This window comes from Pinus tabuliformis, chromosome 7 (genome assembly GCF_031772625.1).
Source record: "Pinus tabuliformis cultivar Carrire ecotype Pingquan chromosome 7, CPIR1, whole genome shotgun sequence".
Taxonomy (NCBI): domain Eukaryota; kingdom Viridiplantae; phylum Streptophyta; class Pinopsida; order Pinales; family Pinaceae; genus Pinus; species Pinus tabuliformis.
In genome coordinates, this window is record NC_142293.1 from 1,168,864,539 (window position 1) to 1,168,881,563 (window position 17,025).

The following is a 17,025-nucleotide window of genomic DNA, read 5'->3' on the forward strand; positions in this document are numbered from 1 at the left end:
CAGTGTCGTTAAGGCTTACCTCATAGACTTGTGCATCATCACCTGAGTCTTGTAGTGGTTATAAATCAGATGCTCCTGCTAACATCCTGCAAAAACCTTGACCTTTTACAATTTTCGCTGGTCTAATTTCAATGTCATATTCTTATAGAGTTTTCACCCAATTTGCTCTCTTCTCGCCTACATCCCTTTGTATCAACGGGTTTCTCACTGTTGAGAACGACACTATTACTTTGGTGTGGTTTTGAGGAGAAAAGGTCTGAAGTGTTTTATTGATTTGAAAACAGCAAAAGCTTGTTTTTCAACATTTGAATAATTCAATTTAGCCCCTGCAAATTGGAGCTAAAGAAAGAGATTGGGGCTTCAACTTTTTCTTCATTGACTTGTGTCAATATGGTTGCATACGATTTCTCGGAAGCAAAAGTATATATAATGAAATGATTTGAAAAATTTGGAGTCGCTAAAGAGGGAGCATTAATGATTGCTTGTTTAATCAAATCAAAAGCTTCGTGTTTTGTGTTTCCCCATTTAAAAAGAAAAATTTTCTTTATCATAGATTGAAGAGGTAAAACAATCCGTGAGAAGTCAAGGACAAATATTTTAACAAAATTTATCTAACCTAGGAAAGATTGCATTGATTTTTTGTTATGAGGTAAAGGAATTTTAGAGATTTCTCTTATTCTATGAGGGTCAATGTGAATCCCTACTTTGGATACAATAAATCCAAGGAGTTTTCCTTCACTTAACATGAAGAAAGATTTCTTAGGATTAAGAGAAATTACATACCTTTGACAATGCTCAAAGATTTTTTTTAAATATCTCAGATGATTACGGCACTTTTTTTAATATATAGCTATATCATCTAAGTAGATTACTACTGATTTGTTCACTAAACCTTTGAAGGATATGTCCATGGCTCTTTGGAAAGTAGCATCAACATTGATTAGTCCAAATGGCATCTTCTGATAAGAATAAGTGCCCCATTTTGTCCTGAATGTAGTTTTTAGTTGGTCATCTGGATTTACTAGGATATGATTATAACCTTAGAATCCATCTAGGAAAGACATTAGTTCTGAGCCTACAACTGATTGCAATATCTGTTCCATAGGAGGCAAAGGAAAGTTGTCCATTTGACATGCTTTGTTTAGATTGCGGAAGTCTATACATATCTAAATATTTCCACTCTTCTTTCTGGCTGGGACAAGATTGGAGACCCACCTGGAATGTCTGACAGGAAAAATAATCTTGGCTTTCAGCAGTTTGTTTAATTCAGATTTAATCTGATTTTCTAAATTAGGATGGATTTTTCTTAATTTCTGTTGAACAGGTTTCTCATTAGATGTCATGGGGATAATATGTTGAATAATAGAAGTGTCATACATTTTAAGGTCTTCATAGTTCCATGCGAAGACATTCTTATATTTCTTCAACAAACATATAAAGGTTGATTTCTCATCTGACGTAAGTCTGAGGCCTAGTTTAATATTTTGAGGTTTCAGGTCAGTTCCAAGGTTAATCAATTCAAGCTTCAGAGTTGAACTCTGAAGTTTTGAATTGGTTGGGAATTTGAATCTATCCTCAAGGTCATATAAATCTTCCAACTTAACCACAGACTTTGGTATAGCATTATTCATTGTTTTTTTCTTAAGTTGGTTGTCATGTTGGTCTTCGTCAACTATCTGGTCATGATAAGAGCCTTCTGATGTCAAAAAAGCTTATGATATCCAGATCATTATTAAAGACTCTCTAGTTGGTGATATTGTCGGGAATAGAAGGCCTAAAAATCAATTTAATAGAAAAGCGATCAGGACTATAATCTCCTGGTGGAATAAGCTTGGAAGCCACATTAGCTAAGAGATCGACACTTGCGTTTTGGAGTCTTGGAATAGGGGAAATATTAAACGCTGTAAAGTGGGAAGTCAGGTCTTGGACTAACAACTAATAGTGTTTCAAATGTCCTGAAAAACAGTGTATAGTATTTCTTACCTGCTTTATCACAATTTCTGAATCTCCAAACACTTGGAGGTGTTTTGAATTTAAGGCCAATGGCCTTATACAAACCTTGAACTAGTGCTTCATATTCAGCAGTGTTATTTGTGCAATCAAATTCAAGTCCGCATGCTAACATAGTCTTTTCCCCTTATGGGCTAACTAATATGCATCCTGCTCCTGCTCCATCATTAGATTTAGATCCATCAAAAAATAATTTCCAAAATAAAGAGCTAACTACAGGTTTATCTACAAAATTTACACACTTAGAAGTATATGTTTGGGAAAAGTTTTCAACTTGAGATACAACAGAGTTTTCCAAGAAAGGTGAAGTATAAGCATTAAAATTTCCTAGAAATGATTCTACTAAGTAGTTTCCGATGATATTGTTGCTATACGCCACTGGTTCATTTTCTCCTTCTAGCTCTGTGACTATGTACTTTTGATGTTTTTTGTGATCAACCCTTATTTGATTTGGCTTGCCATTATAGGGAAGCCACATGTGAGACCAGTCAGTCGCAAAATATCCATGAAGCTTTTCTAACCAGTCTCTACTAAGGATTAAGCCATAGAACTCGGGAATATCAGCAACAAGAATGTTGATGACTTGACAGACTTTGGGATTTGACGAAAGTCTGATGGATACTTGGTTAAGTTCCCCAACAACTTCAACTTGAGACCGATCTAACTGCACAATGCCTACATCATATTTTTTAGGCTGAACATTCAACTTTGCACAAACTGTTCTAGGTAAAATGTTAGATGAAGCTCCTGAATCAACTAAACAATTATGTAAGTTTCTATTAAAAATTTCAAAAGTAAGGAAAAATTGAAGAGTATGGGATTTATATCTTCCTCTAATCAGAGCAATGTCGGTTGGATCAATTTTGTTTAAAGAGGTGCCAAGGGGTCTTCCTGTTTCTTGGGCATCTTGTGAGATCATAGCAGCAGGATGAGGTGAAGTAGGTACTACTTTGAGCTCCTTAAGGAGTAGCTTTTGTTGATGTTTCAACTTGCTAAGCTCATGAAAGGTGATGTTTTCCCTAGTCTTTTTCATATCATCAACAATATTATATTCCATTTCATCATATACTATCAAGGTTTTAGTTGAAGGTGAAGAGTTCAATTGAGAAGGAGTAGTTTGAGTGTATTTTGGTGAAGATTTCTTAACTGTTGTTTTGTCCTTGGGAGGTGGCGTTGAAGCCTTCTACTTTGGATTTGTTTGCAGCAAATCAACAGGGTTTTTACTTTGGGTGGAAATAAGCAGTGCTTCTTACGTTTCTTCGTTGGGAAGTATAAAATCCCACATTCCTTGTAACTCTGCCACTTCTTCGTCATCTTTTTTCTCTTCATTTGTTGAAACTTCATCTTCCTCTCCATTTGATTCAACATTTGATATAGCATTTGGAGGTTTAGGATCAGTTGGGGAATTCCTTTTAAATGGTCTAAAAGATTTCTTAGAGGAAGTCTCTACTACCTATTTTTTAATATCAACCATTTCATTAGACATGGTTTTGAGGAATTTTTGCAAACCCTCAAGATCAAAAGGATCTTTTGGTGGTTTCTTCTTGGATTCATCCCTAAAAATTTGGATTTTCATTCTTCTAATGCGTTTTCTTATGTACAGCTAGAATGTGTTTTTCTACAGCTATTGCCTCTTTCATATTTTTCTGCCAAAGTTGGTTTGGCAGCTCTATCGACAAAAATAGTTGTGTTTGAAGGGAGAGAAGAAATATACCACTCATTTTGGACCTCATCACTGGGCTTAGACGCCGCTGGTATTTTATTTAATAATTTATTAAAGCAAGAGTTGAACTTTTGTATTGGTTCTTTAGGTTCAGCTTTCAAATTGGAGAGATCATTGATTAGGGTAGTCGTGGATCTATCATCTCCAAATTTAGTTAATAACTGCTCTTGAAAAGCATCCCAACTATTAATAGAACCTGATGGTAATGAGAAGTACCATGATCCTACTGCTCCTTGCAAAGTATATGGAAATAATCTTACAACTACATCTTCTTCTACTACTTCGTTCAAGTTAATGGACAACATAAAATTGTTTATGTGTTCCTCAGCCAGTAGGCCACTATCAGGATTGAACTTTGGTAACCATTTCTCTGGATGGGCTGGCAACAGATGTAAAGGTGTAGCCATCCTAACAGCTCCTGGATTTGTCCATGGCCTTTGAGGAGGTTGAGCCATTGTTGGTATTCAAGAAGAGGAAGATGTGGCAGTGGTTGAAGGTGATTGGGTAGAGGAAGATGGAGTTCCAGTACCTGTGTGAATCATGATCTGGAGTGGTGAAGTGGGTGATTGGTCTTGTGATGATATGGATGGAATGAATGAAGATGATGATTGTGTTTCCAAAATAACCTCGTTGTGATATTTAGATGGTGTCTTCTTAGCTTTCTTACGACTTGGTAGAGGGAATTTGAATGGTGGGATTCCAAACTTTTCTCTCTGCGCTCTAGTCAACCGTTGAGATGGGGTAAACTGAGAGGTAACACTATCTTGGGATAACTTAGATTCCTCTTGAGATATTGAAATCCCCTGTAATTTATGAATCAAAGATTGGACTTTAGGGGCTTCAGTAGAAGAAGAATGATCTAGCTTCTTTGGGATTTCAGCAGTGGGCTCTGTTGTTGTTTTTACAACTTCTCGCTTAGGATTAGGAGATTTGGAATGCGATCGAGAAGTTGGAGGTGATGGTGAGGGAGTTTTACTCTTAGAATGGCCTGTTAATTTGGATTTACTTGCCATTCACAGTCAAGCCCTCCTTCTAGCGCCAAAAATGTTGAAGCCTCGAAAATCGTTACTTACAACATTGGGGGAAAACCACCCGGTCCGGACCTTGGTTGGCAGCTCCTTTTCCGTTTGGTGTAGTGGCTCCGACTGGGGGTAATGGGACCAGTTTCCCAATGTAAATTATGATAGTGCTGATGGGGTGATATATGATAGTTCGGAGGAATGTTTAAGCTAAAATTAATCTAATCTAAACTAATAATCACATGCATATATCCTAATTTAAACACTATCTAGCTATGACTATACCCAAGGATAAAATTGAGACATGTGATCTACAATAATGTCCTGAAGAAATTGGTAATAAAGATCATTCAATTGCAATAGGAAGTGAAATCGTTTTAACAATAATTGTTTTGGATAAATAATTAGCCAAAATAATTGTGAAAGATATATCGCATAAGAAATTATTCATATATTTAGCATAAAATTTAGGCCATCACCATACAAAAGTGCAATAATGCTAACCAAGCTTTAAACTTTCATACATAAACAATTTGAAGAAAAGTTATTGCTTAATACATAAACAAAACAAAATCACAAGATAAAAGTACCAATTGTAATAAGTTTTGCTCATGTGTTTTAGGAATATTTACCTACTTCCAATCAATCCAACGCCATCTAAGAGTACAAAAGTGCAATTTCAGTAGAAGATGCCAAACAAGATAAAAATAAACCTTGTTCCATTCATTTCACCAGAACTTCCTCAAAGGGACAAAAGTGCATGTTTTGAAGATTGTTTTTGATAAAAAATTTGGACCCCTCTCTAAATGCATGAGAGGGGTTTAAATACTAAACTATAAATCCTAATAATAGATTATTACAAAAATAGTTGAGGAGGTTTAAACAACCTTCCTCAAATTGTGCAAAACAAAACAAAAATAGAAATTAAAACATGGTGACTAACTCCTTTGCATTTGATCTTTGAGATCGCAGATGTTCGTCATGAGTTTGAGCTGTGTCAGTCGGTTGATCGCAGATTTCAACTGCCCAGTGAACACGACATCGGTCAATGCTGGCACCATTTTCTGCGTGGAAGAGGTTAGGCATTGCAGGGTCATCCATTGGTTGTAAGGTTTAACTAAATATTTCCAGTACACTTCCCAGTTTAACCTAGTCATTTGCCTAATTTCTTCCTCTTTTTCTCCTATTGCCTGCCTCCACTATTGTTCGCTCTGTTTGACATTCGGAAGAAAACCTGGTACAGAATCTGCCACCAGGTTTTCACTGTGTATATTTTCGTTGATGTTTTCAATAACACAGTTTGTTGTTGTTGTTGCGACCGTCATTGCCTTTTCTGCTTGTCTAAGCCGAGAATCCTAGTCTGTGAATAAAATTTCTTTATGTGACTCCTCCAGTATAGGAAAATCGGCCTTCCTCCCATCCTCTTAATTCTGCCAGGTGATGAAGTCGGCAACTCTTTTCAAGACTTCATCATATTCGAGTATCACATCAACAACTTGACTCATTAACTTGTCACTAGTCTCGCAATAAGGACTCAACTGCGAGACCTTCTGGCATAGAATTTCTTTTTGGTGCATCAGTTGGGAGTTCAAGTTGAGCGCTTCAATTATAAACTAATCAATATTGTGGTTCTCCTTATAGTTATGTGTTAATGCTTGCATCTGTGCTTCCTTTTCTGCTAGGCTGGCTTCATGTTTTATTTGCATCTGCTTGAATTCTTGTTGGAGCTTGGCTATTTGCAATTCTGCTTGTTGGTTAGATTTTTCTTGCTCTAACTGTTGTTCCAACAACATAATTTTATTTTCCTTTTCTCTGAGAAACATTTGTACTTATATTTCTTTGTCAATAGTCGTTGTAGCGTAGGTTCCTGCAAACTGAGACAGTCTAGTAAGGTTTTCAGATGGGTCAATGGGTGAGTCTTTCCAGACAATATCCTTCGGTTCATTATCGAGAGTAGTAGCAGTTGTAGCATCCAAATTCCTCTTCTTTCTCTACCTTTTGACAATAGCTTTGTGGGTTGGGCTATAGAACACATCTAAAGGAGGAATCTCCTCAATTCTGAAAATCATTTCTGAGGTAGGAGTGGCAGGAATGTGCTCTACCTCTTGAGTACTTACAATTTTCTCTACTGTAATTTCTTTAGTTGTTCTGTGTTGCGGAGTTTGTGGCTCAGGTACTTTTTTTTTTGTATGGAGCTTTTTATTAAAATGCTCCCATTCTTTCTCTAAATCAATCACCATGGGTTTTGTTAACTGGGTGGAGGTGGAATGAATTTCAACCTATTTTTTAGTTGAGGTTTGCTCAACTATCTTCTCTGTAGATTCGGTTGTATCTTTTTCTGAATCCTTACTTTTGCTTCCCCCATTCTGTGATTGTTGCTCTGATTTCTCTGAATCCCTGGTAGACTTCTCTTGGGACTCTGCTCGGGAATCATCTTTAGAATTTTCTCTGGAGCATCCTTCTAGGCTTATGCTGGGAGTTGGCTCCCTTATTGGTTCAATCAGTAATTGGTCCAATGGGACCTTTAACAATCTCCTTTCTCTGTATTCATGAAAGGATTCAAGCTCTTCTGGGTCAAAAAGTAGTGATGACATGTGCTTCACCTTTGTGAATGTCTCTTTCTGTAGGAAGATGTCATAAAATGTGTCTTCCTCATGATTGAATACCTTCACTTTTACCATGGCAGTGAAGTCTTTGGCAGTGCCATTTGGGTCATACTACCTTCCTGGGAATTTAGGTAATTTTAGAGATTACATGATCTCTTCTTCTTTGAATTCATGGCCAAAATCGTGCAGTGAAAATGCTCCACACTGTAACGGAAATGTAGGCTAAATGGCCTTTTTCACTTCCTTTAATCCTTTTCTCAACCCACCCTCACTAGCTATTTGATAGGCTATCTCGCTAGCCATCAATTTGTCTAGAACATAGTATGGGAGGACATGAGGTGAGGTGATGCTCCCAAAAACCCTGATATATGTGAATGTTTCCTCCCCAAACTATCTGGCCTCTGGGAGGATATATACCTTAGCTTCCTTAGAAAACCTAGGGGCATCTCAGTTGTAAACCTGTTTGTGGATATGCAGCATGACTCCATGACAAATTTTGTAAAAATGCGGGTGAAACTGAGACTCCCACATGTCCTTATGATATATACGAATGGGGAGGTGGATCTTTCACAGTCCACTTCCATCCCATGATAGGAAATTTTGAACCAAAACAAATTGCATCCATCACATATGCACTCATAAAAAATGGAGGGTAAACCCTCGTTGAGATACTCCTTTTCCTCCTATAATCGATTATTTCCTTTGCTAAATTATTAGAAAAAACATGGGCCCAATTCATTATGGTTGTGTTTACGACTGCATCTATTAATGGCAGCCATTCTGGGGAAAATTTAGTGCTATCAAGCTTGCCAAACATCCTACATAGCATGGTTGTTGCAAAACTATGGGGAGGAGAAATATATGCAGTAGAGTACATCCCCACTTTGTCCTTTTTGATCTTGCCCTGATTATTCGACCAGGTCTAGGTGACATCTGCTGGGTCCTCATTCTCTTTGGCAAACTTCTCAAGGAACTATTTGTTGTAGATGGCTTGTGGCTCTAGTAGATGGTACATAAGCCGTAGGTTGTCTAACGAAAAAGATCTCATAACCTCTTGGATCCTATTCTTAAATTCTCTATCTGAGATATCATCCTGATCAATAATCCACTTGACCATATCTGTGTAAGGGATTATCTTTGGGCGTGCGGCTATGTGATGTAGAAATGAGCATGTCGTCTCAAAATGGTAGCATCTGAGGAAACACGACCATCAGCTGTGACCTTTGTTTCCAGACGTCTTGGTTCCTCTTCTTCTAATAAATCATACATGGTTTCCCATGTAGAGGTCCCTCCTTCTCTGCTACATGTAGTATCTGTGAATAAAGGAGTCATTTATGATTTCTCAGGCGCAACTATCTTGCCCTTTTTGCCATTGCTCCCAAAGACTCCTTCTATGGATTTTCCCTGAAAATGGAGAAAAATAGTAGCTATCAGATATACAGAGATAATAATGAACTTAAGCTGGGATAATATAGATAACTTGAAAAGGTGATAAGAAAGAAGTTTTATTTTAACGCAAGCAAGAAGATATCATATCACGTTGGATGGATTTTCACACATAAATGTCATTAACCTTTACTAAATGCCCACTAATGGTTCGTTATCTCTTAGCTTTAATGCTCATTAATGTTCGCATCATAAGTCGGGAAGAAAGCTTCTAGGGTGGCGAGCCTTTAAATTGCGAAAATGCTAATTTTTACGATTTGTGAAGCAATCTCACAGATCGCATTATCGCGTTATGTTTATATGCTTTCCTTATTGTTTCTACGAGATGCGAGATGCGTGTCGCTTACTATTGTTTCCAAGACATAGCTCATTTGTCAGGTTTTCTTGTGTAAAGCGCTTTTTATTAAGCAGCGAACCTAAATACTTGTCTGTGACGTATCTCAGGAGTGGGTCCAGGTCTCAATCGCATTTTGCAATCTTGACGGATGGTAAGTTTGCGGTGTTCTTTTAAATGTCTGAAATGCGATGCGGTAAGGGAAATGTTGTCATCGCAATTTTGCATCTCGCACATTTTAAGGTAACTCATTAAGGTGCGCTTTCTAAAAATAGCGATATGCGACGCGGGCCTTAGTTTTAATAAGAAATGCCTTAGGACTTAGTTTATATGAGAAACATACTAGTTTCGAAGTATTAAAGTGTGGAGTCCTCTTTTGATCGCTTTTCGCTAGATTTGATGGATTAGAAAGGGTTTCGATCACGCTTGATCGTGCAATATGTGGGAAAGGCAGACATTTAATAGTTTTTGAAAAGGTGTTTGATTGATATCTTGTTTTATTCGAAAATTTAATAAGGAAAATGTCTAAATGCTAAACTTATTTTTGGAAGGATTTTTTAAAGGGTCCCCATTTATTAATGTAATATTGACTACTACTATTAACAAATGTGGGGTTGTTGAATAGTACAACAGTAAGTAGGACACTTCAGCCTATGATGATGATTTATGTCAAGTTCTTGTCACCTTGATGGTATCTGTGATTTAGGTTAGATTAATATTTTCTCACAAGATCTTGTTGTTAATGTCACCTCATGGAATGTTGACTCTCTCTTGAGGGATTCGCGTTTTCTACACATAGAATTTTTAAACACTCAAGGGATGACATTTAATGTAATGGTAGAACTTCAATCAATACATCCCACCTCAAGCAAATATTTAATCTCCAATGTGGAAATAAAGGGTAATCTTAATGAATGTCAAAATATTTTAATCTAACATTTCTTCTGCATCATCCATCAAAGAATCTTAGTCACACAACAGCATGGACTATGGTCAACCTATTGATGTCGCTTATGATGTGGACTTGTCTTTGATTAGTCTTTCTTGTCGAAGTTTCTCTAAAGGTTGTTTCCATTATCCCATTGCAGATTCCCTTGAAGAATCTTATTAGTCAGGACCCATGTCTCGTGGCCTGTTCTTGCATGTTTTTAATCGAGTCTTCTATGGTCATGGACCTGGTAATTACTATTGTTGAGGAGTCTTTTGTTTGATAAATCAGTCGAGTTTATTACACAGTTGTGATTGCACTTCTTGTTTCTATTCGTGAGTGTGTATGTTTGAGTTGTCTATCTTTTTCACTGCATTGCATTGCATTTCACTCTAGTCTTACACAATCACATCTTTCGACTCACAAGTCAGAAGCAACTTCTATGGCTACATTGGAAGTTCCATTTCACATAACCTGACCATGTACTTTTATTTTAGTATAGGATAGGTTGAAATTCGGTAGATGCATTGCATCCTTGTTTTCCTTTTCCATGCTTTGTTTTTCAGTTTCCTTAGTCCTTGAATAAATTTGTTTTTGAGATTCGAGATTACCTAGCTAATATTTTGTGAAAGGCAAGCTATGGACCCTCTTCTTTGTTTTAGCTTACATCATTCAAGTCAGTAATTTTTCAATGGAAAATACGATCCTTCAACTGGGAAATCATAAGCAAACCATGATGCATGTATATATTCGAGATCCTCATTCCTGCACTCGATCCTGTTAATGAATAGTGTGTTATTTCCTATCTATATGAGTAAGGTAAGATAAGGGGAAAACCTTTAGCGAACAAAGCATTAGAGGTCTTAAACTTGTCTCTGAAGAAGAAACCTCTTATGCTCTCAATAAGTCGGGATCCCTGTTCCACATGTTGAAAATAATAAGTGTTTATGCATAGTCCTATAAAGAAAAGAAATAAAAATAAAAATGGTGAAATAAGATAAATGCTTCCTGCACAGAGAGGTGAAGAAAGCGACTTTGTTGGGGTGCTATCTAGGCTCGTTGGCAACGAAGCAATGTTTATGTTCCTGAAGCGACTCTGTCAAGGTATTGTCTAGGCCTATTGGTAGCGAAGCAATGCCAGAGATGTAAAACTCATACTCCGATTGTTTTGAGTCTTCGTTCCATATTACCCTTACTTACATTGATAGGACAATGATATGTCATGTTTTATGTTGTGATACACCCAGCAGGGGAATTGGTAAGACTATATCTTTAACTGGGTACATATGGGGAGCTAAGGTAACTCCTTGATTGATCAATACTTCCTAGAGAATTGAGACTTCATGCCCAAATAAAACCATTTCAGAGAATCTAGGATTCTCCCAATATGTTTCCAAGTGTTGTCGCTGCGACAACGACCCTCCAACCCATGGATGATGAAGTAGGTTCTCCAGAAGAACCTCCTCTCGTAGGTGTTCATCTTCCATTTGGAGAGATGGGGATCACACCTCCACCAACAAACAGAGTCATGGATGTATGCAGTGTCACATTTTATCACCTTAACAAGAGTATCGTGTAGAAGAGGCATGGATACTTCCTGAATGATCCTCAAAACCCAATCTCGATTTCTACAGAAAATGTGATAACTGCCAACACCAGAAGGAATCCCAAGGAAATCATGGTGGGAAATGTTGCTTTTGATACAACATCACAGGATAACTCTGATTATTTGTTGAATGAGAATGCTAGATTAAGGAAAGAACTTGCTGCAGTGAAGCAATAGGCGGAACATCTTACAGCGGAGAATCAATGGTTATCTTCACAAAGATTCAATACCGCTTACATCCATCCATGTAGGAGGAATTGGGGCCAATGGAGGACACCATGGCATGATTATATGATGAGATGATACTTCTACAATAGGTGGTGGGTCCTCTCATTGTCATTCAGAAGAAAGAAAATGAAGTGGTAAAACTCCTAAAAGTAGCAAATAAAGCGGTCAACCATCTTCAGGAGTGAGTTTCCAAGTATCTAGATGCTTCACAACATTTGGGAAGAAAAGACAAGATTACCATAGAGATAGAAAGAGTACAACTGAAACTCCACCATCGAGACTACATGCATCTTGGAAAATAATCAATCAGTCCTATTGCTGCTTATAATCAATTGCACAATGGTTTTGAGTCTCTAACACATAGACATGGGATGCCTATAATAGGAGCACTTGAAGCAATCAAAGGTATAGAAATCATTTTCCAGAAGATCAACAAATACATTGAACGGATCAAGCAAGCGACAGGACAAGAAGGCTTAGAGGTCACCAAAGACATTATTCTACAATACATCATCACACTAGTCAAAGCTCATATGAAACTTTCATGGCTATGGAACAATGTAAAATCAAGCTCCAAGACTACATTGACTAAGGCACTGGAGGTGAACATGTGTTATGTAGGGAATTTGTCGGTTTGGGTCAAATCCATCTCAATGAAGTTTAGATCATGGCACACATACATCATAAATGATCTCCATGAGGAAGAAAATTTCTTATCAATTTGATAAGTCTTTGTTTCGTTATAAATTTTGTCTTATATTGCCACCATCTCATATGTAATTTGTCTTTTGTAATAAATGATATGTGATGAAGTCCAAGAGACAGATGTGAAATATGAATAGCCACATATGGAATGTAATAAGTCATGTTAGAATATGAATAGTCATAGAAGTCAAAGAGTCATGAGGAAGCTCAAAGGTCATTGTAATTTGTTATAAATAGCTCCTCATAACTCAAGCTAAGGGCTTGGCTTGTTGGAGTCTTGCCTTGGCTTCTCGTGTAGTGCATAGGAGATAGATCATTCTTTAGAGAAGCAAGTTAGGGCATCATGTTCCACTACTTGATATAGTGTTTCATCTATGTAATAGTGTAGTTGGGATCTTTCATTCAAATCAAAAGCTCTATGAGTTGGCACTTATTCATACATGTATCGTAGATATAGAAGGACTGTTCTTATTATGTTTGCGGTATATGTTTCTTTAATTACATATTAAGTTTAATGAACTAATTTTCTGCTTAGTTATGGCTTTTGTTGAGCAAGTGTTGTTATACTTTCATGATTGTTGTTTATTATGGGACTAAAATGCAGGTAATGAAAAAGCCTTTCTCATTGTTCCCGGGTCCCCCTTTAGGATGGTATTATTACTTTTCTAACCGGAGGTTTGTTTTCCTTTACCAGCCATGGAAGTTCCCCCATGCACCTTACATTGGGTGTCTCACAAAGCTTACATACTTTCTGCCCAAAGAGGTGTTGTGATCTCTTATGTGTGATTGTAACCAAGGCATATCTTTGAAACCTTTCCAACGGTGGTTAGACTGTATAACCGGATGGGACTCCTACACCAAATGGTGTGAGGTCTAATTGGGACTTCACATCAGGGAGATCCCATTATATGTTGGTAGTATCCAGCACCATCAACACTCCACAAGTCGAACACTTAGATGGGCACTTCCCATAACCCTTGAATTCTTCTTGAGTTGAACGACCTAAGTTGGCGACATTGGACCTTTGTTGACTTTTTTGGTTAATGTAGGTTTTAACACCATACAGAAATTTCCTGCATACGAATCCTAAAACAGAGAAAATAAACAATGCGAGAGCATAACACATAAAACACATATACACAGAGATTTTCCCCTGGATAGCAAAACCGGGACTACCAGCTTGATTTTTCATTATGTTCCTTTCAATGTTACAATACATATTTATACATGCCGAAGCATCCAATGCCATGGACCGAAAACCATCGCGTCCAAAACCATGTGCGAAAATCATGCACAAAACCATAGGTCGGTCCACCCAACCTAATATAGGGTCCAAAAAAAAAAATCTTGGGGCGCTACCCTGCCCCCCTCTAACCCGCCGGTTCACTACGTGGGCTAGTTGTGGAAAGAATAACACAACCCAACAGTTAATAAGGGTCACACTTTCTCCTTTAGTTATACATTTCCCTTTTCCTTTAAATTTTGCATTTCCTTTGGATTTCCAGTCTTATTTATATTCATTCCTAATCCTATACTGCTCATAGGGATGCTTTATTTTTCAAATTGTATCCTTTAGATTCTTGGGCTCATCAAACTTGATCCTATCCTTGAAGGATTATGGTAGTCCGATGAAATACCTTTGAATCTTCACTTTTTCTTCCTTAAGGTGGGGAACACACCTTAGAAACTCTAATAATTTGGTGGTGTATACATCATTTGTCATTTGACCCAATCTAAGTTCATAGAACTCCTTATCCTTACCGTCGAAGTATCTATCAGATAGATAGTTTCTCCTAAAATACTCCTCAAACTTCTTCTAGGACAATTCTTCCTCCATAATTCCCTTTACATTTTTCATATCTTCCCACCATATATTAGCTTTTTCTCTTAGGTTGAAAGTAGTTACTTTTAATTTCATGTTCTTTGAGTAGTTATGGATTTGAAAGAACTTCTTCATTCCTTGCAACTAAGATTCATGATCTGGGTCTGGGTGTGACGAAGGACCCTTCCAAAACCTTTTACTTTCGTGATGTGTTAAATTGCATTTTAGAAGAACATTAATGAACACATCTACATGTGGAAAAGAAGAGGAACATAACAATCATCAGCACATGAAAACATAAGTCGTTGATAACAGAGTTTGTCCAGGAGGGACTACGTCTCCGAGCCCCAGTGTCAAGATGGTGTAGGCCGCTGCATTAAGTGTTGTCAATAAAGGAGATGTACACAAGAGATGATGTCGTGATCATACAAGGAAAAATTCCCTCACGCAGGAGTGGCTCTAAGAGATATTCCACAACTGGAATTCTCAATCAAAAGACTCCTATTAGTATGACACAAAAACATACATGATGAGCATCCCGCCAACATGGCACAAAAGTGATGTCAAAAAAAACATGCATGATGACAACAACAGTATCCCAACAACATACAATGAGGGATTTCAAAGCATAACATGATTAGTTATGACAACAAGTACATCGCATAAAAGATTCTGCATAACATGAAGCAAGGAATCATGACAACATGTAATAAACAAGATCCTGCATCAACATCAATCAAGGATTTGTACAACATAATGCAGAAAGAAGAAGTACACAAACACATCATATACCTCACAACCAAGGGCCATCTAAAGAATTGGATGTCACACTGTTGAAGCTGCTCAAACCATCGATCTCATGAAAATGGCTACTCACACATGAATGTGGACATCTGCACTGGCACTTAGAAAAGTGACTAGAAGAAGAAATGAGAGAATAAGAAATTTGAAGACACCATCAACTTTGTGGCGTCGAGTAGTGTTGAATCGACTGTCCAAAATCCGAATTCTGAGAAGTTGAGAATTCTGGGCTCAAGGAATCTTTTAGATTCCCCCGGGATTCCTCAAAGATTATGTTCCATGGATGGACTGTAAATCTGCAACTCAGATGGCGAATTTGATCTCACCATTGTGATCCCTGCGGAAAACCATGAAAAATAAGTATAAACTTGACTATATTCTGAAATGTCAAAATTTTACCTCCTTGGGAAAATTTCATGGCTCATGGTTCTGCTCCCTGTTTTTGTTGAAATCATGGTTCCACGTGCATTCTGGAAATGACCGAAAAATGAAGAACTCTGATGAAGAAACGAACAACACCATTGTGTTCATGGTGACGAGAGGTGTAAAAGCTATATAAAATTTGTCAATTTCTAACAAAGTGAAAATTTTGCCCCCCTGCAAATTTCATGGTCCCTGCATTAAAATATTAATTAACTACCTTGAAATCCGTGCCTACCTTCTGCCTCAAAATCTATGCCTACAGTCTCTCTCTTGTCTCGAACTATGTGCAAAGGCAAAGATCTGGGTTTATAAAATAACTTCGACGGATTAACCAATGTGATTTGTTGGCCCATTGGTTAAATATATATGTTGGTTGAGGAGAGGTCGGGGGATCAAATCCCACCCCTCCATATATAACTTTTAACAAACCCGAAATGATGTATTAATGGGGTCGGGTCCGCGTTGGGCAGCCTGCCCCTTAAACTCCCCATACTACATTATCGGCACATTAAAATCAGCGATCAGCCTTTGAAATCGGCGCTTAACATGGTATTGGCGCTATTAAATCGGCGTGATATATGGGGTTTCACCGATATATATATCGGCAATATATGAAATCAGCGGTCAGCATTATAAATCGGTGATCGGCGCTTTATCGGCGGTAGATTAATCGGCGATCGGCGATATTAATCGGCGATCGGATATGGACGTAACCATATATATCGGTGCGATATGTGGGGTTTCGCCGATATATATATATATATATATATAGACACATTTCAATAATCGCAATCGACGGCATATATATCGGGTTGGGGCAATAGGGTGTGGGCCAGGTCCACCGCCGATGGCCCGCCCACCCCAATATACATTATAATATATATCATATATGCAAAGTTTGTGGAGAAGGGTTCGGCGGGGGTTATGGCCGCCGATCCCGAAACCATATTTGACTTGTTTTTTGGTTGCGATTGCGATAAGGACGGCGGGGGTTATGGCCATCGGCCTTAAAATATATATGCGATGGATGTTTTAAAGGGGCGATTGCGATTTGGGTCGACGGGACGTTGTGGCCCGTCGGCCTTATAATAATTATTGTTTTCATATTGTTATATTAATAACTATATATTAATTTTGTTACATGGTTATTTAATAACCATTTTAAAAATTATTTTTGTCTCTTACACAGGTTTAGAAGACCAATGAAATAACGCCAAGTGTCCTTGCTTGATGGGCTTCCATGTGGGTCCCACGTGCTTATTGGGATGCCATGTGGCACATTGTGGGCCCATCTTTTCCCAGGTCATGTCAAACTTTGAAGAGCTCTATCTTTTGCATACGAGCTCGGTTTGATGAACCGTTCGCACCACCACG